The sequence below is a fragment of the Triticum aestivum genome, chromosome 4D (assembly GCF_018294505.1).
Source record: "Triticum aestivum cultivar Chinese Spring chromosome 4D, IWGSC CS RefSeq v2.1, whole genome shotgun sequence".
Lineage (NCBI taxonomy): Eukaryota > Viridiplantae > Streptophyta > Magnoliopsida > Poales > Poaceae > Triticum > Triticum aestivum.
This window is the reverse complement of record NC_057805.1, coordinates 488597152-488621147: the sequence shown is the minus strand read 5'-3', so window position 1 is coordinate 488621147 and position 23996 is coordinate 488597152. Positions and strand designations below refer to the sequence as shown.

Below are 23996 nucleotides of genomic sequence, written 5' to 3'. Positions count from 1 at the left end.
AACACCATGGTAGTGAGAAAACTTTTGGATGGATTCAAACATATGACCTACAAAATAGCACAACAAACTGAGTCAATGTCAACTTTTCGAAACTTAGTATGGCACGAATTCGAAATAATTACTCGTATGCCTGGTCCTCGGTTCAAATCTTACAATGTACACCGAATTGAAACATCGATATTAAGTCTCGTACTATGTACATTCAAATGTTGTTTTTAGCCCCCCCCCCCCCCCGCACAAACGCTACATACTTCCTGTATCGGTCAATCTTCCTCTACTAACCACCTTAGGAAGCTATCGGTTTCCAACACATGTTCATTCTTTCTCTCCATGTTTCGATCTCTAAGTCTCTCAACTACACAACCCCTTTTTCCACTCTGTTACCAAATGTATTTACCTCACACACCCGCCATTGCACCCCATGCCGAGCTCTCTCTCTCCCCCCTCTCCCTCTCACCCTCTCGCGCTAAATACATGCATTGCCTATCTAGCCCCCCAACCTCTCGTGCGCACGCACACACGTTGTATATCTAGGTCAGTCCCTCGAGACTGTCTCACTCTTTCTTCCGCACGGCGGGCCACACTCGCTCAATCTCGCTCTCTTTATCTGAGTCTCGTTTAACCTCATTTCTTTCACACACAAATGATATATCTCCCTGTTCGGGCCTCGATCGACACACTCTATACTCTCTCACGCAGATTGTCTATCTAAGTCAGTCCATCCAAGCCGCCGCCACTCTTTCGACCCCATGGTGGGCCACGCTCACTCAATCTCTCTCTCTCTCTCTTTGTATGTCTCGATTGACCTCGCTCTTTCTCGGACAAAAATGATATATCACCATGTTTGAGCCCAATTCGACCTATTCACATTGTATACTCTCTCACGCACATCGTCTATCTAGGTCACTCTCTCCAACCCGTCTCACTCTTTCGATCGCACGGCGACCCTATGTGATCGGTTGACCTTGCTTCCTCCCATGCACAAAATATATCTACACGTCTGTGACTGGATCATCTCTCAAGCTCTATCTTACAGCCCTCACCCTTCCCAAAAAGCTCAATCGGACAATATCTCTCTAGAGCATATATATTTGTTCAATGAATGTCAGACCACACTCACTTTGTCTCTCTATCTATATGTCTCGCGATTGACCTCGCTTTCTCACACCGTATCTTCCACGCGTTGAAGCTACTACCTCTCCATCCCTCGCAAAGCCGGAGCTATTTACATTGCGAGGGGCACTCCAACCTTGGATTAATTTGTGTAGGCATTTATTCCGGTCGGTTTAGATTATATTTTCGTAGCATTCGGCCCACAACTACTCCAAACACCGTTGCAACCCACGCAACTCCCCTAGTTGATTTCCCTCTGGCTCGGTCATCGCTCTCTCGCACATCCTTTCTCGCCTTCAACGTCGCACCATGGTATTATTGAAAAAACTATGGTGTTCTCTTTAATTATTATAAATAAGCTACAAAACTACACACCGATAGTCCACTTGGAATGGAACAAATTTCGACCCACAAATTAAAGTGCTACAAACTACACACTGAGGGGCCCACATGTCATGAAACAAATTTGGACCCATATACAAATTAAAAAATAAAGGACGAGGATCGAACATGCGACCGGGCCTTCAAGCCGCACGTCAATAGGCAACATACGTAGAATAGAAATGTTTGTTGTACCCCCTTTGTTCATATAATGTTTTTATATTACCACAGCCTAATTAATGGATAACATGTAATATTATTTTTAGTACTATTCGCCTTCACTTACTGGTGGGTTCCATGTGTGCTCTCTCTCTCTCTCCTCCCCTTCTGCGTTTAGACGCACAGGCAAACAGGAAGAACTCGCGGGCGATGTTGCCGTTGACCATATCTGGACGCGTTCACAAGTCACGGCACCAGTTTCACGTACTAGCAGCACTAGTCAGTTTGTACGTGCAATGCACGCTAATTTGGAAGTATATTAAGTGCATGCGGATATTAACTACTAGGATATTATTTGCGTGTTGTCATGTGATTAGCACTATTTTTGGCATGAAATTAACTGCACGCTAAACGTGTCGAGCGCTCGACATTGAAGCAGTCTAGGTCGTTGGATGACAAGGAATACATGTTGCTTGATGACATTTTATATTTAATTTGATACGACTCTAGCAGAACATTCAATCGATCAAACCATACATTTCGTTCAGTCTGACTCCGACTTTAAATTATACGACGATCGATATAAAATAAACGGAAATGATAAACGTTCGGATTTTAAGCATGGAAATCCGAACGTTTTTCATGGCAAATTTAGATTACGCGGCGGCAGTGGGGGCGTCTCGCGGTGGGAAGCGGCTCCTCTGCCGTGCTCTGTGTGTCGTCGGGCCACTGACCGATGGCGACGGCGGCGTCTTGCGCCGTTGTTGGCGTACTCCTGGACGTTGGCCTAGCTTCAAGGAAGGGCAAAATGTTCTGGACTTCGGAGCGAGTCAACTAGCGGGAGGAGGCGACTGGCGTTGGTGCAAGGAAGCGGTCGGCGGCGGCCATCCATGCCGCTGAGGGGGGCACTGGCACCCACGCGGGGACATGCGCTGTCAACGGCGCGGCGGAGACATTCGTGTGCACGGGCACCGGCACGGGCGTGCGCGTCAGTGCACGCGTAGGCGCATGCGCTGGCAGGTGCACGAGCACCGGCACGGGCGTGCGCGTCAGTGCACGCGCAGGCGCATGCGCTGGCAGGTGCACGGGCGCGTGAAAGTCGGCGGGGACCTCGTGGAACCCCATGGGATCAAGCTCAGCAACAATGTGCGGCTCCCAGCCCATCAACGCCACGGGGATGGGCGCTGGCGCAGTCGGGGCGACGGGAGCCGGAACGGGAGCGGGGATAGGCGCGGCGTCTTCCCGCAAGGCCAGTTCAAGCTTGTCCCAAAGTGCCTTATGTTCGTGAGACTCCGGCTGGGTGTCTTCCTCAGGAAACTGGAACACTAAGGCAGACCATCGTGATGCGGCATGGCGTACGTTTAGGTCAGGCTAGTTGGAGGTAGACGACAGGAGAATCGGAGAGGAAGAGAGAGGATTGTAGCGATACCGGGTAGTGCGGGGTTGATTTTAAACTGCAGCGCCGGCGACATTAAAAGTGGGAGCAGTTGGGACGACGGTGGGCGGCGGAGCCTGGTCAAAGGGCTCGCCTCCCGGTGAGCCTGCACAGCGGTCTGCTCGCACGCCTCCCTGACAGCCGGCGCAGTGTTCTGCTCGCACGCCTCCCGTTGACTCACACGCTTCCTCGGACGGCACCTGCCGATGAGAAGCGGGGACTCGTGGCGGCACGTCAACGCCCACGGTTTCAATAGTGAAAGCGTTCGCCTTAACGTGACAGGTCTTTGTTCCAAAATACCTTGGCTCTTCATTTGTGCAACTTGTCATAAGCAGCTTGTCTCAAATTGAAGAAAAAACTTACAAAGTAATATTTGTGCCATATCACGTGACCATGCTTAGTTTCAAGAATTTATGCTCACTTTTGGATTATCTGAAATTTAAGATCCAGGATTCGAAACAATATCATAACCTGCATCATGCAATAAATTTTCAAGCCATACATCTGTCCTGTTGTATTTCTTAAGAAAGGATTTGGTCAAACATTTTGCTTAGTTAGACTTCAGACAAGTTATATATGCAGAGTAAAAGGATAATCCCTCCGTACCAGTGCATTGCCTGATATATTAACTCAAGTACTAGGCACGAACAAACGGGCTCAATTCTGTGCTCATCCTGGTGTAGTAGTAGTAGTACTAGGCAATGCAGTTGACGGGTGACCTTGACGAGCGGCGACCGAGGGAATTGAACCGTGCTCGGCACGGTAGGTAACGTTGTCTAGTTACTAAAGCATCCCTCCGTTGTTCATCGGTAGTCATTATGGACCGGGGACATGAGGGGAATTTCCTAGGGACATCATATTCTCCTGTATGTAAGAATATCATGTGCTACCACACCTTAGATGCTTTGGTGATACAAGCTCTTCGGAGGCGTTGGATTTGTGACCCAACACCTCCTCGGTGGTTCGAATGGTTTTTTGTAGAAAAGCCCCAAAAGAGTTCGGCCACTGCTTAAAAGCACAAAGACTGCTCAGATGCCATTGGATCTCAGATCAAACGACCTCCAAGCTCGTATCACCGTAGCATCCAAGCTGCGATAGCACCTTATGTTTTCTCGCATGGGAGAGTATGAGGTGCTCCCGCACCGTAGATTCTATGGTGATACGAGTTCACTGAGATCTAACAGCCCACAGTTGCAGGTTTGAATGTTTTTGAAATATACGGCTGATAGAGTTTGGGAAATGCGCAGAAAGTACAAGTACTACGCATGTGCCATCTGATCACTGATCATACGACCTAGATGCTCATATCACCGTAGCGGGTAATTAAGCTAGGGGGAGCACCTAATATGAGCACCGGGGAGCCGTTGGATCGATGATGCAGCGGCACACACGAGGCCTGAATGTTTTATTTGCAAAAAAAACCTTTGGAGAGTTTGGAAATTGCGCATAATTACAAAGACTACTCCCAAGCCATTGGATCTCACTTCCAACGGTGTAAAAACTCGTATCACCATAGTATCTAAGCTACGGGGTGGATGTGATATTCTATGCCGCTGTCATTTTTGTTCGTAAACTTGCAAAATACGTGTAACTCGTGCCGTTACTTGTCTAACCGCGCAAAGTGTTTGTTCAAAAAAACCATCCTACACTGAAATATCGGAACAACACACGGGGGTCCCACTTGTCATTAATCAAATTTGGACCTAAAACTAACAAATCTGAAAGACGTGATTCGAACTGGCAACCTGGACTACAAAGCGTAAGTCGATAGCCTGAAAAAACGAACAGTTGTTGGCTTTGTCCCATAACTTGATTTTATACAGTACTTGCGTTGAGTAGAGTAGAGGGAGTGCCTCATCAACACGTGCATGACCGTTGTCTCACTTACTGGTGGGTCCCAGGTCTGCGATCTCAACCTCTCTTCTCTCCATCGTCTAACCTTTGCACGGGCACACACGAAGAGCGGCGCTAGCTTGCCGTGGTGTTATTACAACTAAAAAAAGCTTGGAAAATAGATGAATCGCCTAGAACAAGAGACGTTGTGGCTGGTCGAGACGGAGCTAACCACATCTATCCTCCGTGCCACGTTTGCATGATGAAGCTGTGTGGCTAGTAGGGTGTTTTCGACCGACTAGCTGGGTCCCGAGGTCGAACCATAGGTACTACGTCTGATACAGTATAGTTTTACACGCACATTTTTCCTCCGTGCCGAGACGTGGCACACCCTACCGCGCGGTTTCGGGGTCCTCCCGGGTGGTGCACGCATATATTCTTCCTGACGTGGGACGCCCTACCGCGCGTTTTCTGGGTCCTCCTCGGTCGTAGCGCCGAAGCAAGTAAATGAGTCGTCAAATCACGAAAGACCACCTTTCCCGCCGAGTACATCAGTGAAGCACGGTGGCTAGCTAGTTGGGCTAGTTCGACCGATTAGCTAGGCCACCGCCACATTTGTTTTTTCACCCCTTTTTTTTATCTACTTGCCGGCAGGTAAATTTAAATATCCACCGCGGCGTTGCTCTGGTGTTTGGGTGCGGCAGGATTTTTAATTTCTTGATTGACGGGAGCAGGCGCGGCAGGATTTTTAATTTTTTGATTGACGGGAGCAGGCGCGGCAGCAATTAGTCACGATGACTCCGCCTGTAAAAACCCACTGCTCCCTGATGTGAGAAGTCGTCGACTGGTGTTTTACCGTGGTGAAAACCAAAAGATTCCCTGCTCCCTCCGCCTTCCCGTAGATTGCATTGCCTTTCAGCCGTTTCGCCCCCTTTGCTTCCTCTCCCCATTGCTTCTACCTGGTGCCATGGCGGCATAGCAGATCACGGAGTCCGAGGTGAGGCGCCTGACATAGGAGCTCCATGCCAAGGATGCGGAGCTCAGGGCCAAGGACGTGGAGCTCCATGAGCTCAAGGAGGAGAGGAGTGCCATGCTCCTCCGTTATGTGCGGGAGTTCACGGAGCTTCAAAAGCGGCAGGCGTCCACCACAAAGATGCTCGAGGCGTCGGCGGCGTTGCTGCAGAAAGCGGGAGATACGATAGGCCGTCAGGGGAGCCGGCTGGAGCGCGAGCGGGCCGATCGTGATGAGGTCCAGGATCGCCTCAGCCACTTGGTGAACCAAGTTGCCACGCACGTGTTGCGACTGCGCGATGCCTACCGTCGTGCCAGCGCGACGATGCCGGCCGTCGGGCTAAACCCGTTCGACCACCCGGTCGACTTCAACGAGCTGCGGCTTCCTGACCTAGTCTCCTTCTTCACCTATATCTCCGAGGAGCTGAGCCGTCTCCGCGCGATGGTGGGGGCTGAGCTGGACAAGGAGGGGTTGCGGGCTGCCGTCGCCATTGCCGGGCGAATCCTTTCAGGGCTCCGTCACCGGAATCCATTCGTGCCATTGGACGCCGTCTTTGACGAGCTAGCTCCCGTCGACCGGGAGTGGGCTCTGCGGGCGGTTGCACCCTGCATCACCAACGTCGTGCGCCTCAAGAAGCAGAGGGACTTCGGTGGTGTTTAGGCGCCCTCTGCATGGGCATGTCCATGTCTCGGCGCAACATGACCGTTGGATCAAACTCAGACGGTGCAGATCAGTCACTGTAGCACAAAGCGTGTGGGTGTGTTTGGTTGCATTCTCATCTCAATATAGTTGTTTCCTCTTCGTGTATTTTTGTCAACCTACTAGTGTGGACTCATGCACCCTTCATGCACTCTGCCAAACACCCAAAAGTGGGTCGAGAAGGGAACTTTTGCTCCCATCCCGTGCACCCTTCATACACCCTGCCTAACACTATTCGTGCTTCATATGGTTCATGTTTCATGGAGTACTGTAGCACCGTACTCTCTGTGCGTTGTGGACCTAGTTCTGTTAACATTGATCTCACCGTTCATTCTCGACCGGACAGTCGAAAAAGCGGTACTATGTTACATATAGGAGTAGTTGACATGCGCACAACATCATTTGTTATCGTCATATCTTACTACACTAGCAACAAGATTGTGTAGTACTGACGTATGAACCACTGCACATGCCTAGTAGTAGCAGCACTGGGTATGTTCAAGTGGCTGCCATGTTTCGCACTCCTCCGTCGTAAGAGTGGAAACGCTTGCTGTAATCATTTTTTTCTTCAGAAAAACAGTGGACACGCTATACCATGCGGATCCTCCTCTAGCCATGCACTAAATTACGCACTTTCGCTGACGTATGGGACAGCCAGCACCTGGGTCCACCAGCCATGCACTAAATTACTCCGTAGTAGAGTGACGGTAGACTACCCCGATCGAACCGCCGAAGTAATGCCCAATGAGCCGTCAAATCACGAAACCCCCTCCTTTCCAGCAGTAAGTTGGACGGACGAAGCAACCATCATTTCACTCTTCTCTCTCTTGAAGAAAACCCCCACTCGCTTCGCTTCTCCCTCATCTCGTTCCTCCTTTCACTCTTCTCTCTCAGCTTCCTCTCTTGGATGGACGCCGGAGCACCGGCCGACATGATGTCTATGGCTCTGGCCAAAACCGTCGAGGCTCATGGTACGAAGAAGTGCAAGCACCCCGCCGAGACTACCGCAGACAAGCTCAAAGCCATCGCCCTGTCCAAGCCACCCTCTCCGGGATCCCTCATTAAGCAAGTCCAGGTAATGTCTCTTGTTGACGATCTTTTTCTCGATCTTGATCGTGTTTTTTCATCTAACACGCAGTACTAGTACTGGTAGTACAACTTTCTGGGTGATCTTGCATGTGATTTTAGGGTGCCAAATGACGGTTCTAAATTCCTCTTTTGACCAAAACATGTGAGAGGTTGACACTGATTTCTTATAGATTACTTTCAACTACTCCCTCTATCCCAAATTTCTTGTCTTAGATTTGTCTAGATATGGATGTATCTAATACTAAAATGTGACTTGATACATCCGTATCTAGACAAATCTAAGACAAGAATTTTGGGACGGAGGGAGTACTTTATGAACATCAATGCTACCTTTTAAGCGGGTATATTTGCCTCAGTAACTTGTGATATGGATATTGCATGTAATCCCTCTGCTCTCATGCCTTTGAAGACATGTTCTAGTGTCTTTGTTCACTCATTTCTGTGCGTATATGTAGTCATATATGGAGTATAATATCGAAAATCATCTTATATTTCTGAACGGAGGTAGTAATAAAATATGGTTTCTGTTTGAATTAGAACCAGGTCCGCGGTGGAGATGAAGTTCTCAAAGTCATGCCGTGTGAACTAGAAGACCTGATGATGAGTTCTACTGCTGAACTATCCAGCTGCTGTGTCCTTGTCGCCACGTGTCCTGAACTAGTGTTTTCCTGTAGCATTGTTGTCAGGCGTGTTCTCGAGGCTGTACTTGACCACAACAATTTCCTGGCTGTGCCTTCGATTACGAAGGGTGTGGTTCTTGTAAAGCTTCCCAACAAATCTGATGCGGCATGTCTTCATCATCATGTTTATGAGTGGAAAGACCACTCTGTTAGGTTCTCCAAGATTGACAAGATGGTGATGGTGCATGTAGACATCTCACACGAAGTCCATGGCCTGGTCAGTTATGCGAGGTTCATCCCGTAGGTCGGTGGTAAGAAATAGTCTGCAGAGTTTAGTTAGTGCAACTTTGCATGTCTGTAGTAAGTACTATTGTTCAGTACTTGATTTGTGTTTGTGAACCCTGTATTTTTTATTAGTATTGCCGCTTTTGGTGTGTGAACGGTCTATGTTAATGTCTATGTTAATGTCTGTCCACTCAATTTAGTCTGTATATTTTGAAGTATCCAGATCATATTTTTTGTGAGGACGGTTTATCAATTATGGTTACACTCCAATATCTGTATGCATTGCAGGGTTTATCGCACCCACCAGGATTTCCAGTCCCATGGATGTTCAGTCCATACGATTTGTCACGGCCTTTGGACTGTCCTGCTTGTGGGAGTAGGCGGGGCCCCTGCATGCCACGCGTAGTTGGACGATCAATCTTCTGTTTAGTACTTCAACATAGTCATTTCCTGGTAAGGATTCACTCGTGTCACATCAAGTAAATCTTATTGATTACTGTCTAAATCTTATTGATTTAATGTCATGTTTTCTTTCTTTTCCTGCAATTTTACGATGCAGGTTTTGCCATGTGACATTCATCACAGAATAAACCGTTTGGTTTGCTCTACGATGGCTATTTTTGCAGGTTTCACTTCTTATGTCGTGTCAGTAACGAAGGCACTGTCCATCACTTATATTACTGGAAAAAATTGGATCAGTCTGTTGTCTGAGTACAAGCTGAATCCCTATGATGAACTGCAGTTTGGTTTAATAAAAACGCCACAATTAGTCCTTCTCGCGTTTAAAAGAAATGAAGAAAAAACTGGATCACGGTCACGGATCCTAGTCAAGTTAGAAAGCTGATCATAGCAGACCAGACACGATCGCCGCTGTCTCGCACAGATCGAGCACCGGCAGTTGCTCTAGCACTGACAGCGGCAGCAGCTCAGTCTGATCCAGCTGAGGATTGGGCACCGACCGTGTCAGCGGATCAGTCTGATCTACTGGAGGATCGGGCATCGACACCGGCACCTGCTCCGACACCGGCACCAGCTCTACAAGGAGCACCATCTCCGGCAGCAGCAGCGGCTTCGGCACCTGCACCAACACTTGCACTTACATCTGCTCCGGCCCGTGTAGTTGCACCGGCAACAGACTGGGCTGCAGTTCGCACTTCATATACCAAAGTCCTTACAAAAACGACATGTCCACCTTCTTGGTAAGCATTGGCCGCCCAAGTGCTTCGTTCTTTTTTCTTTCCATGTTGTTTCACATGATTCACTGTGTTGATCTAACTATTTGGGTATGTCTTCTTGTTTGCAAACAGAGAATTCCTAGAGCAACGAGGGAGTCGTTCAACAATCCGGGCGACCGCGGCCAAGTTTCTCTTACCATGCGCAGCCTTGGTGTGAATGAACCTGCTCAATATACCGTAAGTACAAAGGATGGTCGCATGATGATTGATGCTAAAGGATGGTCAAGGTTCAAATCAAAATCATATCTTGCGGTAGGGGATGATGTGAAAATCGAACTTTCTCGGCAAGGAGAGCTGGTCCAAATCAACTTTGAAATTCTTACATACAGCCGAACCGGTGAACCCTCGTACTCCTCTCCGCGCGGGCTTCCACTGCCGCGTCTTCCCCGGCTCCGCGTCGTCCCCTTCCTAGGCCTCGCCGTCGTCCACCGCCGTGGTGCTCTCGGCGCGGCGTGGTCAATGTGGTCAACAACCGACTTCCATCAGAAGAGTACTGTATGTGGAGAGGCTGACAGCTGGGTCCACGGCAGCCGCAAGGAAGTGCCTCCTTATTACGCGGAAAATAATTATTCCTCCACCTGACAGCGGGGACCCACCGGACGGGCCACCAGTATTTTGCAACAAAAATCATTTCCCCCTGACTGCTGGGACCCACCGGACGGGCCACCGTATTTCGCGAAAAAAACGTTCCCCCGCTGTCATCTCGGACCCACCGGAAGTGCCTCCTTATTACGCACAAAAAAATGAATACTCCCCCAGCTAGCTGGGACCCACCTTGGTGGGAGGCTGACTTGTGGGCCTACTAAGTTGACGGGGGCGAAGGGCTTTGTCAACTTAGTCAATATGAACGATTCTAACTCCAGTGACCGTACGATGTCCATCCAATAGCCGTAGTGCTTCTTCAACCTCTGGTCTTCTTGCTCCAGCCGCCCAAAGCAGCGCCGGTCGTGCCGCATGCTCCTGCCTCCCGTGGTCGGCCGTGCTGCCGCAGAGGCCTCACCGCCCCCTACTATTCCCACCGCTGGCCAGGCCCTACGGCGACGGCAGCCTCACACCGCAGCCGAACCAGTGAACCCTCGTACTCCTCTCCGTGCGGGCTTCCACTGCCGCGTCTTCCCCGGCTCCGCATCGTCCCCTTCCTAGGCCTCGCCGTCGTCCACCGCCGTGGTGCTCTCCACGCGGCGTGGTCAACATGGTCAAGGAACGACTTCCATCGGAAGAGTACTGTACGTGGAGAGGCTGACAGCTGGGTCCACGGCCACAGCCCAGTTTTTTGTGATTTGCTAAGTAAGTCGCTTTGTCAGGCCTGTTGGGCTGCAAATCTTTCAAGACGAGGAGAGCTTTCATTCGACTGGCCTAGAAAATGGCCCATCAGTAATGAGAAATGGGTTGCACATTTTTAAAACACATCAAACCGGCAATTAGTTTCAAATATCTTTTTTTTCATTTCAAGATTTTAAATTACATTAATTTTTATGCGTGGAGAATTTGTTGGATTTTATATTGATATACATTTATTTTTAAAATCAGTTTGAATGTGAGTCAAAATTTCGGTATTAAAAACAGTTCGGACCGCACCGAAATATGCAAAATTTCATATAATTTTTTAACCATGGCCACAATATGGGCTGTAATGCTAACGAAAAGAATATGGGCTCCAAAAAAAACCTTAAGAATTAGCAAATGGGCTGTAAATTATTAGAAATAATGGCAGATGGGCTGTATGCTGTTTTCCACAGATTTGAGGCTTTCCTAAAAAAAGGTTGATGCACAAGCACTGACTGTTGGAAGTCCATCCAACGGCCGTCGTGCTGCTTCAATCTCTGCTCTTCCTGCTCCAGCCGCTCCAACAAGCGCCGGCGGGACTGCCTGCTCCCTCCTCCCCGCGGCCGGCTGTGCTGCCGTGCAGGCCTCACCGCCCCACCGTACTCCCATCGCTGGCCTAGTCATCCCTCTACTCACCCACACCTGCTGTTATTCTCCGGCGACGGCAGACGAACCAGTAAACCCTCGTAGAGTCGTACTCCCCTCCGCGTGGGAAACAACTGCCGAGTCTTCCCTGCCTCCGTGTCGTCCCCTTCCTAGGCCTCGCCGTCGTCCACCGCCGTGGTGATCTCGGCGCGGCGTGGTCAATGTGGTCAACGACCGACTTCCATCGGAAGAGTACTGTGCGTGGAGACGCTGACAGCTGGGTCCACGGCCGCAGCAAGGAAGTGCCTCCTTATTACGCGCAAAATAATTATTACTCCACCTGACAGGGGGGACCCACCGGACAGGCCACCGTATTTCGTGAAAAAAACGTTTGCCCCCTGACTGCTGGGACCCACCAGCTACACCTTCGCACGCAAGGAAGTGCGTCCGGGCAAAAAAACAAAACGATTCGCCCCCTGACTGCTGGGACCCACCAGCTACATCTTCGCACGCAAGGAAGTGCCTGACAGTCGGGACCCACCTGGTCGAAGCATACGTAGCGTTGTCATTCTGGTCGCGAACGTGTAGGTACATATATACTGGTGGATGTAGAGGCGCGCACGTGTCGTAGTAGAGGCGCGCACGTAGCATGTACACGTACGTACAGCGGCCAGGGTGCAAGAAAGAAAATACGGCCACGTATGTGTACATACGGGCGGGGTCTCGAACGCCTACTCGCACATACGTACGGCGAGGGCTCGTTGACATGGCTGGGTCGGAACGGAGAAACAGCGTCGTCGTCGTGTTCATGGGGAGGCAACGGAATGCGTCGTGTTCATGGGGAGGCAACGAAATGCGTCGTGTTCATCGGGAGGCAACAGAATGCGTGGGAGCCAACCGGCTGGGTCGGAATGGAATGCGTGGTCGTGTTCATCAGGAGGGCTTGGACGGAACAGGCAATGGAAACGAGGCCTGGCGTACCGCAGAACGGAGGAAACGGCCTTGTGTTCAACCGGCCACGTTCGAAACGGGATCCTGTTCATCGGGAGGGGTCTGGCGTACCGCAAAACGGACGAAACGGACCTCCTACGGTCGAAACGGGGGTCCTGTTGATCGGGAGGGGTGTGGCGTACCGCAAAACGGACGAAACGGACCTCCTACGGTCGAAACGGGGATCCTGTTGATCGGGAGGGGTGTGGCGTACCGCAAAACGGACGAAACGGACCTCCTACGGTCGAAACGGGGGTCCTGTTCATTGGGAGGGGTGTGGCGTACCGCAAAACGGGACTCCACAGGTTACTGTTCATCTCCACCGTCGACCTCCTCCAGCCTCCACGGGCTACCGTCGACCTCCTCCAGCCTCCACGGGCTCCTGTTCATCCAGCCGCCACCGCGCGCTACTCCACTGGCTACTGTTCAACCACCCCTCCACGGGCACCCCTCCACCGTCTACTGTTCATCCAGCCCTCCGCACCACGGGGTCCTGTTCAACCACCCCTCCACGGGCACCCCTCCACCGTCTACTGTTCATCCAGCCCTCCACACCACGGGGTCCTGTTCCTCCAGAGGCAACGCCACCGCTCACTGTTCATCCAACCCCCCCCCCCCGCAATGCTCACTGTTCATCCCAGAGGCAGCATCGATCGGCTTCAGTTAGCAGCAGTAGCAAAGGAATCGCTCGATCGGGTTCAGTTAACAGCCATCGATCGATCGCTCGGGTTCAGTAACGCATAGCCTGCAGTGTAATCGCTCGGGTTCAGTTAGAGCCCAATGCCTCGCTCCGGTTCAGTTAGAGCCAACGCCTCGCACACACGCGCGTACGTGTACGAGAGAAACGCGCATCGCTCGGCCCCCAACCTCCCACCATAACCGGGAACTCCCCGAAATTTTCCTCGCCCTTGCTTCTACCACGGTTTTTTCCGTCATGGACGGCCCAAAGAATGTCATGCAGCTGCGTCTCCGGCCCGCCCAGGATGAAAAGCCCATTTTCTGTCATGATTTTTTGTCATAGAAGTAGGAGCCCAGCACATCTATGATGATACCGGGTTTTTTCACAATTATCGTCATAGAAGTGTCATATGTATGACAGAAAAAAATTTCGTTCGGCCCAAAATGTCACAGATGTGTCTTTTTTTACTAGTGCATCACCATGTGATTAACACTCACAGTTCACATCGCCATGTGGCTAACACCCAAAGAGTTTACTAGTCAATAATCTAGTTCACATCACCATGTGATTAACACCCAAGAGTTTACTAGAGTCAATAATCTAGTTCACATCACCATGTGATTAACACTCAATGAGTTCTAAGGTTTGAGCATGTTATGCTTACGAGAGAGGTTTTAGTCAACGGGTCTGCAACATTCAGATCCGTGTGTTCTTCGCAAATATCTATTTCATATTGTAGATGTTGCTACTATACTCCACTTGGAGCTATTCCAAATGGCTGCTCCACTATACGTATCCGGTTTGCTACTTAGAGTCATCCGGATAGGTGTTAAAGCTTGCATCGACGTAACCCTTTACGCCGAACTCTTCATGACCTCCATAATCGAGAAACATTTCCTTATTCCCAAGGACAATTTTTACTGCTGTCCAATGATCCACTCCTGGATCACTCTTATACCCCCTTGCCAGTCACGTGGCAAGGCACATCGCGGTACACAGTATGGCATATCATATAGAGCCTATGGCTAAGGCATGGGGGACGACTTTCGTCCTTCCTCTTTCTTCTGCCGTGGTCGAGCTTCAAGTCTTAACTTCACACCTTACAACGCAGGCAAGAACTCCTTCTTTGACTGATCCATTTTGAACTCCTTCAAAATCATGTCAAGGTATGTGCTCTGTGAAAGTCTTATCAGGCGTCTTGATCTATCTCTATAGATCTTGATACCCAATATGTAAGCAGTTTTACCCAGGTCTTCCTTTGAAAAACTCCATTCAAACAACCCTTTATGCTTTCCAGAAATTCTACATCATTTCCGATCAACAATATGTCATCGACATATACTTATCAGAAATGTCGTAGTGCTCCCACTCACTTTCTTGCAAATACAAGTTTCTTGCAAACTTTGTATAAACCCAAAAACTTTGATCACCTCATCAAAGAATATGTTCCAACTCCAAGATGCTTGCTCCAGTCCATAGAAGGATCGCTGGAGTTTGCATACCTTTTAGGATCCTTAGGATTGACAAAACCTTCTGGTTGTATCACATACAGCCTTTCCTCACGGAAACCGTCAAGGAAACTTTGTTTTGACATCCATCTGCCAGATTTCGTAAATGAAAATGCAGCAACTGCTAACATAATTCTAACAGACTTTAGCATCGCTATGATTGAGAAAGTCTCATCACAGTCAACTCCTTGAACTTGTTGGAAACTTCTTTGAGACAAGTCGAGCTTCATAAATGGTGACATTACCATCAGCGTCTGACTTCTTCTTAAAGATCCATTTATTCTCAATGGCTTGCCGATCATCAGGCAAGTCCAGCAAACTCCATACTTTGTTCTCATACATGGATCCTATCTCGGATTTCATGGCTTCCAGCCATTTGTTGGAATCCGGGCCCACCATCGCTTCTCCATGGCTCATAGGTTCATCGTTGTCCAACAACATGACCTTTAAGACAGGGATACACTCAGATGTTGTACACACCCTTGTCGACCTATGAGGTTCGATAGTAACTTGATCTGAAGCTCCATGATCATCATCATTAGCTTTCTCTTCAACTGAGGTAGGTGCCACAGAAACATCTTTCTATGCTGCGCTACTCTCTGGTTGAAGTAAAGGTTCAACAACCTCATCAAGTTCTATCTTCCTCCCACTCAATTCTTTAGAGAGAAACTCTTTCTCGAGAAAGGACATGTTCCTAGCGACAAACACTTTGCCCTCAGATCTGAGATAGAAGGTATACCCAATCGTCTTGTTTGGGTATTCTATGAAGACACAATTTTCCGCTTTGGGTTCGAGCTTTTATGGCCGAAGCCTATCGACATAAGCATCATAGCCCCAAACCTTAAGAAACAACAACTTAGGTTTCTTGCCAAACCATAGTTCATACGGTGTCGTCTCCACGGACTTAGATGGTGCCCTATTTAAAGTGAATGTAATTGTCTCTAATGCATAACCCCAAAATGATAGGGGTAGATCGGTAAGAGACATCATAGATCGCACCATATCCAATAGGGTGCGACTACGACGTTTGGACACACCATTACGCTATGGTGTTCCAGGTGGCGTCAACTGTGAACCGATTCCACCTTGTCTTTAGTGATTGCCAAACTCATAACTCAGATACTCTCCCCTTGATCAGATCGTAGGAACTTGATCTTCTTGTTATGATGATTCTCAACTTCACTCTGAAATTGCTTGAACTTTTCAAACGTTTCAGACTTATGCTTCATTAAGTAAATATACCCATATCTACTCCATTCATCGGTGAAGGTGAGAACATAACGATATCCACTGCATGCGTCAGCGTCAACACTCATCGGACCGCACACATCAGCATGTGTGATTTCCAACAAGTCACTTGCCCGTTCCATTGTTCCAGAAAACGGGGTTTTAGTCATCGTGCCTATGAGGCATGGTTCGCATGTGTCAGGTGGTTCAAAATCAAGTGACTCCAAAAGTCCATTAGCATGGAGGTTCTTCATGCGCTTTACACCAATATGACCTAAGCGGTAGTGCCACAAGAAAGTGGTACTATCATTATCAACTCTACATCTTTTGGCATTAATGTTATGAACATGTGTATCACTACGACCGAGATTCAATAAACCATTCGCATTGGGTGCATTACCATAGAAGGTATTATTCATGTAAACAGAATAACCATTATTCTTTGACTTAAATGAATAACCGTATTGCAATAAACATGATCTAATCATGTTCATGCTCAACGCAGACACCAATGCAAACAACATTTATCTAGGTTCAACACTAATCCCGAAGGTAGAGGGAGCGTGCGATGGTGATCATATCATCCTTGGAAACACTTCCAACACATATCGTCACCTCGCCCTTAGCTAGTCTCCGTTTATTCCGTAGCTTTTGTTTCGAGTTACCAATATTAGCAACTGAACCGGTATCTAATACCCATGTGCTACTAGGAGTACTAGTAAGGTACACATCGACAACACATATATCAAATATACTTTTGTTGAAGTTGCCAGCCTTCTTATCTACCAAGTATTTGAGGCAGTTCCACTACCAGTGACCGTTCCCCTAATAGAAGCACTTCGTCTCGGGTTTGGGTTCTTGGGTTTCTTCATTGGAGCGGCAACCGGCTTGCCATTCATGAAGTTTCCCTTCTGCCCTTGCCCTTCTTTGAAACCAGTGGTCTTGTTAACCATCAACACTTGATGCTCCTTCTTAATTTCTACCTTCACGGCCTTAAGCACGACGAACAGCTCTGGGATCATCTTCCCTTGCATGTTATAGTTCATCACAAAACTCTAGTAGCTTGGTGATAGTGACTGGAGAACTTTGTTCACCACTCTCTTATCTGGAAGATTAACTCCCACTTGATTCAAGCGATTGAAGTACCCAGACATTCTGAGCACATGCTCACTAGCTGAGCTATTCTCCTCCATCTTGTAGGCAAAGATCTTGTCAGAGGTCTCAAACCTATCAACACGAGCATGAGCCTGAAATACCAATTTCAGCTCTTGGAACATCTCATATGTTCCATGGAGTTCAAAACGCTTTTGGAGCCCCGACTCTAAGCCGTAAAGCATGGCGCACTAAACTATCAGGTAGTCATTAGAACGTGTCTGCCAGATGTTCACAACATCCACAGACGACGCCAGAGGGGTTGGCACACCGAGCGGTGCATCAAGGACAAAAGCCTTCTGTGTAGCAGTGAGGACAATCCTCAGACTACGGCCCTAGTCCGCACAATTGCTTACAATATCTTTCAACTTAGTCTTTCTCTAGGAACGTATTAAAACAAGGAGCTAAAGCGCGAGCTATTAATCCACAACATAATTTGACAATTTAGACTATGTTCATGATAATTAAGTTCATCTAATCAAATTATTTAATGAACTCCCACTCAGATAGACATCCCTCTAGTCATCTAAGTGATACATGATCCGAATCGACTAGGCCGTGTCCGATCATCACGTGAGACGGACTAGTCATCAACGATGAACATCTCCATGTTGATCGCATCTACTATACGACTCATGTTCGACCTTTTGGTCTCTTGTGTTCTGAGGCCATGTCTGTACATGCTAGGCTCGTCAAGTCAACCTAAGTGTTTCGCATGTGTAAATCTGGCTTACACCCGTTGTATGCGAACGTTAGAATCTATCACATCCGATCATCACATGGTGCTTCAAAACAACGTACCTTCGCAATGGTGCACAGTTAGGGGGGAACACATCTCTTGAAATTTTAGTGAGGGATCATCTTATTTATGCTACCGTCGTTCTAAGAAAATAAGATGTAAACATGACAAACATCACATGCAAATCATAAAGTGACATGATATGGCCAATATCATCTTGCGCTTTTGATCTCCATCTTCGAGGCGCGGCATGATCATCATTGTTACCGGCATGACACCATGATCTCCATCATCGTGTCTTCATGAAGTTGTCTCGCCAACTATTACTTCTACTACTATGGCTAACGGTTAGCAATGAAGTAAAGTAATTACATGGCGTTTTCATTGACTCGTAGGTCATACAATAAATTAAGACAACTCCTATGGCTCCTGCCGGTTGTCATACTCATCGACATGCAAGTCGTGATTCCTATTACAAGAACATGATCAATCTCATACATCACATATATCATTCATCACATCCTTTTGGTCATATCACATCACACAGCATACCCTGCAAAAACAAGTTAGACGTCCTCTAATTGTTATTGCATATTTTACGTGGCTGCTATGGGTTTCTAGCAAGAACGTTTCTTACCAACGCAAAAGCCACAACGGTGATATGCCAATTGCTATTTACCCTTCATAAGGACCCTTTTCATCGAATCCGATCCGACTAAAGTGGGAGAGACAGACACCCGCTAGCCACCTTATGCATCAAGTGCATGTCAGTCGGTGGAACCAGTCTCACGTAAGCATACGTGTAAGGTCGGTCCAGGCTGCTTCATCCCACAATGCCGCCGAATCAAGATAAGAATAGTAACGGTAAGCAAATTGATCAAATCATCGCCCACAACTAATTTGTGTTCTACTCATGCATAGAATCTACGCATAGACCTAGCTCATGATGCCACTGTTGGGGAACGAAGTAATAATCCAAAATTTTCCTACGTGTCACCAAGTTCAATCTAGGAGATTCTAGCAACGAGAGAGAGGGAGTGCATCTTCATACCCTTGAAGATCGCTAAGCGGAAGCGTTACAAGAACGCGGTTGATGGAGTCGTACTTGCGGCGATTCAAATCGCGGATGATCTGATCCAAGCGCCGAACGGATGGCGCCTCCGCGTTCAACACACGTACAGCCCGGGGACGTCTCCTCCTTCTTGATCCAGCAAGGGGAGAGGAGAAGTTGAGGGAGAGCTCCGGTAGCACGAAGGCGTGGTGGTGGAGCTTGCGGTTCTCCTGCAGGGCTTCGCCAAGCACTACAGAGGAGGAGAAGGTGTTGGAGGAGGGAGGAGCTGCGCCAGGGGAGGGGGTGCGACTGCCCTCTCTCTCCCTCACTATATATATGGGGAAGGGGGGGGAGGAGGCACCCTAGGGTTTCCCTAGGGGAGGGGCGGCGGCCACAGGGGAAACCCTAGATGGGTTTGGGCGCCCCCACCCCTAGGAAACTTGCCCCCCAAGCCGGGAGGGGTGGCTGCCCTAGGGGAGGCACCCCCACCTCTCCAGGTTACGTGAGATGGGGTGGGAGGGGCGCATAGCCCCTTAGTGGGCTGGTGTGCCCCCTCCCCTTGGCCCATAAGGCCCCCAACGCTTGCCGGGGCCTCCGAAACCCCTTTCGGCCACGCTGGTCATCACCCGGTACCCCCGGAACAATTCCGGACTCCAATACCCTTCGTCCAATATATCAATCTTCACCTCTAGACCATTCCGGAGTTCCTCGTCACGTCCGGGATCTCATCCGGGACTCCGAACAACCTTCGGTAACCACATACTATTTTCCATAACAACTCTAGCGTCACCGAACCTTAAGTGTGTAGACCCTATGGGTTCGGGAACCATGCAGACATGACCGATACACCTCTCCGGTCAATAACCAATAGCGGGATCTGGATACCCATATTGGTTCCCACATGTTCCACGATGATCTCATCGGATGAACCACGATGTCGGGGATTCAATCAATCCCGTATACAATTCCCTTTGTCCATTGGTATGTTACTTGCCCGAGATTCGATCGTCGGTATCCCCATACCTCGTTCAATCTCGTTACCGGCAAGTCTCTTTACTCGTTCCGTAACGCATGATCCCGTGGCTAACTCCTTAGTCAGATTGAGCTCATTATGATGATGCATTACCGAGTGGGCCCAGAGATACCTCTCCGTCATACGGAGTGACAAATCCTGGTCTCGATTCGTGCCAACCCAACAGACACTTTCGGAGATACCTGTAGTGCACCTTTAAGGCCACCCAGTTACGTTGTGACGTTTGATACACCCAAAGCACTCCTACGGTATCCGGGAGTTGCACAATCTCATGGTCTAAGGAAATGATACTTGACATTAGAAAAGCTCTAGCAAACGAACTACACGATCTTGTGCTATGCTTAGGATTGGGTCTTGTCCATCACATCATTCTCCTAATGATGTGATCCCGTTATCAACGACATCCAATGTCCATGGTCAGGAAACCATAACCATCTATTGATCAACGAGCTAGTCAACTAGAGGCTTACTAGGGACATGTTGTGGTCTATGTATTCACACATGTATTACGGTTTCCGGTTAATACAATTATAGCATGAACAATAGACAATTATCATGAACAAGGAAATATAATAATAACCATTTTACTATTGCCTCTAGGGCATATTTCCAACAGTGTTCACGGTCAAATCTATATACATGGATCTAATTAATTCTGTCTCAATCCCGAGATCCATACATATTTGGAAAATTAAGGTTCCCTTGCGTATCAAATTTTTCATATGGTTTGTCCACAAGCAAGTGACCTTTACCAAAGATAATTTACTAAAGCGACATTGGGTAGGTATTCCACGATGTTGTTTTTGTGATCATGACGAAACAATACGACACCTATTCGTAGATTGTCCTCTCGCGAAATTACTTTGACGAACGATACATATAGCCTTTAACATTACACGTCCTGTTAGCATTGAAGCGTTATTTGGGACGTGGCTAGCTAGAGTAGGCCTTTTCACTGCGGCTCGTATTCAGATTGGAATATGTGAGCTTATTTGAGCTATATGGAATTGCAGAAACGATATGATCTTTAACAACATATTTTAACTTTCTTGCAGGTTATCTTCAGAGCTACGGCATTGTATCCGTACATGGTCCTTACTCACTCCTACAGAATCCAGGGAGCCTTTGGTTACTGGGTGCAACCAGTGGAAGATGGTAGCACGGGCTATCTTCAACCGGTTTGGATGGCGGTCTCATAATAGGATAGGCGTTTAGTGATCTTGTCCTATTATCCTGCCAGTTGTGGCAATGAGTTTTTATTTTTCTTTTCTTGCTCCGTTTGCGAGCTGTAATGGATCTAAGACTATGTTTTTTTTAAATTTTTAATAATACGGCCGCATGCATCTTTCAGATGCAGAGGCCGGGGCAAGCCTCCTTTTCCAAAAGAAAAAAAAAACCTGCGACTTGAACGCCTCCACGAGGCTCCGGTACAAGGCCTCCGGGATGCTCGTCAGGGACGAGCTGGAGTCGATGATTGTCCCGCCGAAGCCGTCGCCCTTGAGCGCGAAAGCCGCCGCGTCGAACGGCTGCCGCATCTTGCCAACGGTGATGCCTTTGAGCAAAAGGTAGTAGTGATTGGATTCGGGGTTTCGCACCAATGGGGTGGATTGGAGACGCCCCGTGGCCTGCGCTTCGAGGTTGTCCGACGTGCCCAGGAACGCGGTGCTGGGCCTGGAATCCACGATGGTGGTGAAGTAGTGTGAGAACCTGCCGACCTTGAGCTATGACGGCAGAGACAATACCCCGCAGCCGAAGCCGGCAATGCCGGACTCGTTTGATCCGAAGTTGCCGGAGTTGAACATGCCGCAACCAAAGCGGAGGTTGGGCTCGACGGCGACCTTGCCATTGGGCGCCTGCTGGAAGGTGAAGGTGTCTTCGTACATCTTCCCCGTCATGATCGAGTTGTCGTCGTAGGAGTCGGTGTAGAAGCAGGAGTTGTCGCCGACGGCGCACCCGGAGAGCGAGAAGCCCCCTACACACAGCGGGGGTCGAAGCAGGAGACGCCACGGGTTGTGCCGAAGGCGGAGGTGTCTAGCTCCGGGAACGGCTGCTGGAAGCAGACCTAGCAGCGCCGCCGCCGCCCGAACAGGGCTGGCCGCCGCGCCGCAGCCATCGTCTCCGCCGCCGTGCCGCAGCAATCGCCGTCGTGCTGATCGGATCGGGTGCGCCTCCATACGACTCGGGGCCGCGCACAACTCCAGAGACGCGGGAGAGAGGCGATGTCCTCCGCCACCGCCGTCGGCCCCGGGCTTAGGCCGGCGGCGTCCCCCGCGGCGGAGGGAGGAGAGGAGGGAGTGCGCGCCGGCGGTGGCTAGGTTTTTGAGCGTCGCCCGGGTCGCCCTAGCGCGGAACAAACAACTACCCGACAACTTTTGGATTGTAATCTCCATTCTCTCTTCTCCGACAGTCTATGATTCATCAGCAGTCGGTGGTCTATGCGGTGGCAGCAATGTCTCGTCCTGTGGCTACGCTGCCATGCTGGCTTAGATAATGGAAGCAAAAGAGCTCTGTTGGTTCCTCTTTGTGTGTCCTACATGCCCTGGTAACCCAAGTGAAATTACGATTAAAAAAAGCATAGATATGGGAGAGGTGGATAACTAGATTGGCATGTACTCCCTCCGTTCCTAAATATAAGTTTTTCTAGAGATTCTAACAAATAACTACATACGAAGCAAAATAAGTGAATCTACACTGTAAAATATGTCTACATACATCTGTATGTTGTTGTCCATTTAAAATGTCTAAAAAGACTTACATTTAGGAACGGAGGGAATACTTAAAAAGGGTACTTTATTTCAGAATTCCACAATGAAATAGTCCGTCGTACAATTGACCGCTGCCTACTGGTTACCGATAGAGTGAATCTGAAACTGGTAATACCTCTCATCCAGACAAGGAAAATCAGGGTAGTATCTGGAAAACAACCTGAAAGGATTTGTAGTGATCTAAACACTCTTATGTTTATTTATGGAGGAAGTACTAAGTACTACTTGCTTTTGCTAAATTCAGGATCAGATTCGACCTCACATTCGAGATACAATAAGGGCAGATGCTCAGTGGACCGCTGCTCATCTTCTTTTCGCGCTCTCATGCTTGTGCTGCATCAACAAGCTCTGAAGATCACCCGCAAAAAAAAAAAAAAAAAAAAAACCTCTGAAGATGGCAAAGGCACCATCAATGGCACATTGGGCACAGAACTTAGTGCCTGCACCTAGGCTTTAAGCCTAGCCGGCCTATCCCTATCCGTGGACAATGATGCTATAAGATAATGTGGTTTTCATGTTTGGTCGATGAGCAGTGAGTACGCTGGTGCTCGTCCATTTCAGGATGCCGCTGATGCTGTTGCCGGGCTACTTTGTCGGTGTGTCTCGTGTCGATTTCGTGGTATGTTTGCAGTCTTTTCAACGGAAAAGAGGCACTGCCCGGTGGGAAACGAGATGATTGTTCTTAAAACTGTTCCATATGGCCAGCTGGTACATATCCTTGTGAACTTGATGCTGCCACCGTCCTAATCACCTTTTGCTCACCACATAGGAGTGTCTCAAATTCAGTGGGGCTGGGAGTGCGACATGGACATTGGACTTCTTTTATTCCGCATTTCATGCTCTTTTCACATCTCCTTGTCACATCTGTCAACATATTCCGTATAACCGGACGGAGGTTTTATCTTCTGGCGTGGGTGGCGGAAAATCTACGTACTCTTATCGTAACTTGCCTAACTAATCTCTCCACCCCGGCCTCCTTCCCTGATTTCCTCCAACTGAAAAAGGCCACCTAAGCTATTACGTTAGTTTAGGATTGATGGTTACATAGGTGTAGCATTGTAGCATTGCCGGTTGCATGGT

General features: G+C 48.7%; 1 pseudogene; it reads right to left on the bottom strand.

Moving 5' to 3' along the window:
- LOC123097121 (aspartic proteinase nepenthesin-1-like) overlaps positions 1–22541 on the bottom strand; it is an 88256-nt pseudogene extending 65715 nt beyond the window's left edge.
- Positions 22542–23996: the final 1455 nt, after the last annotated feature.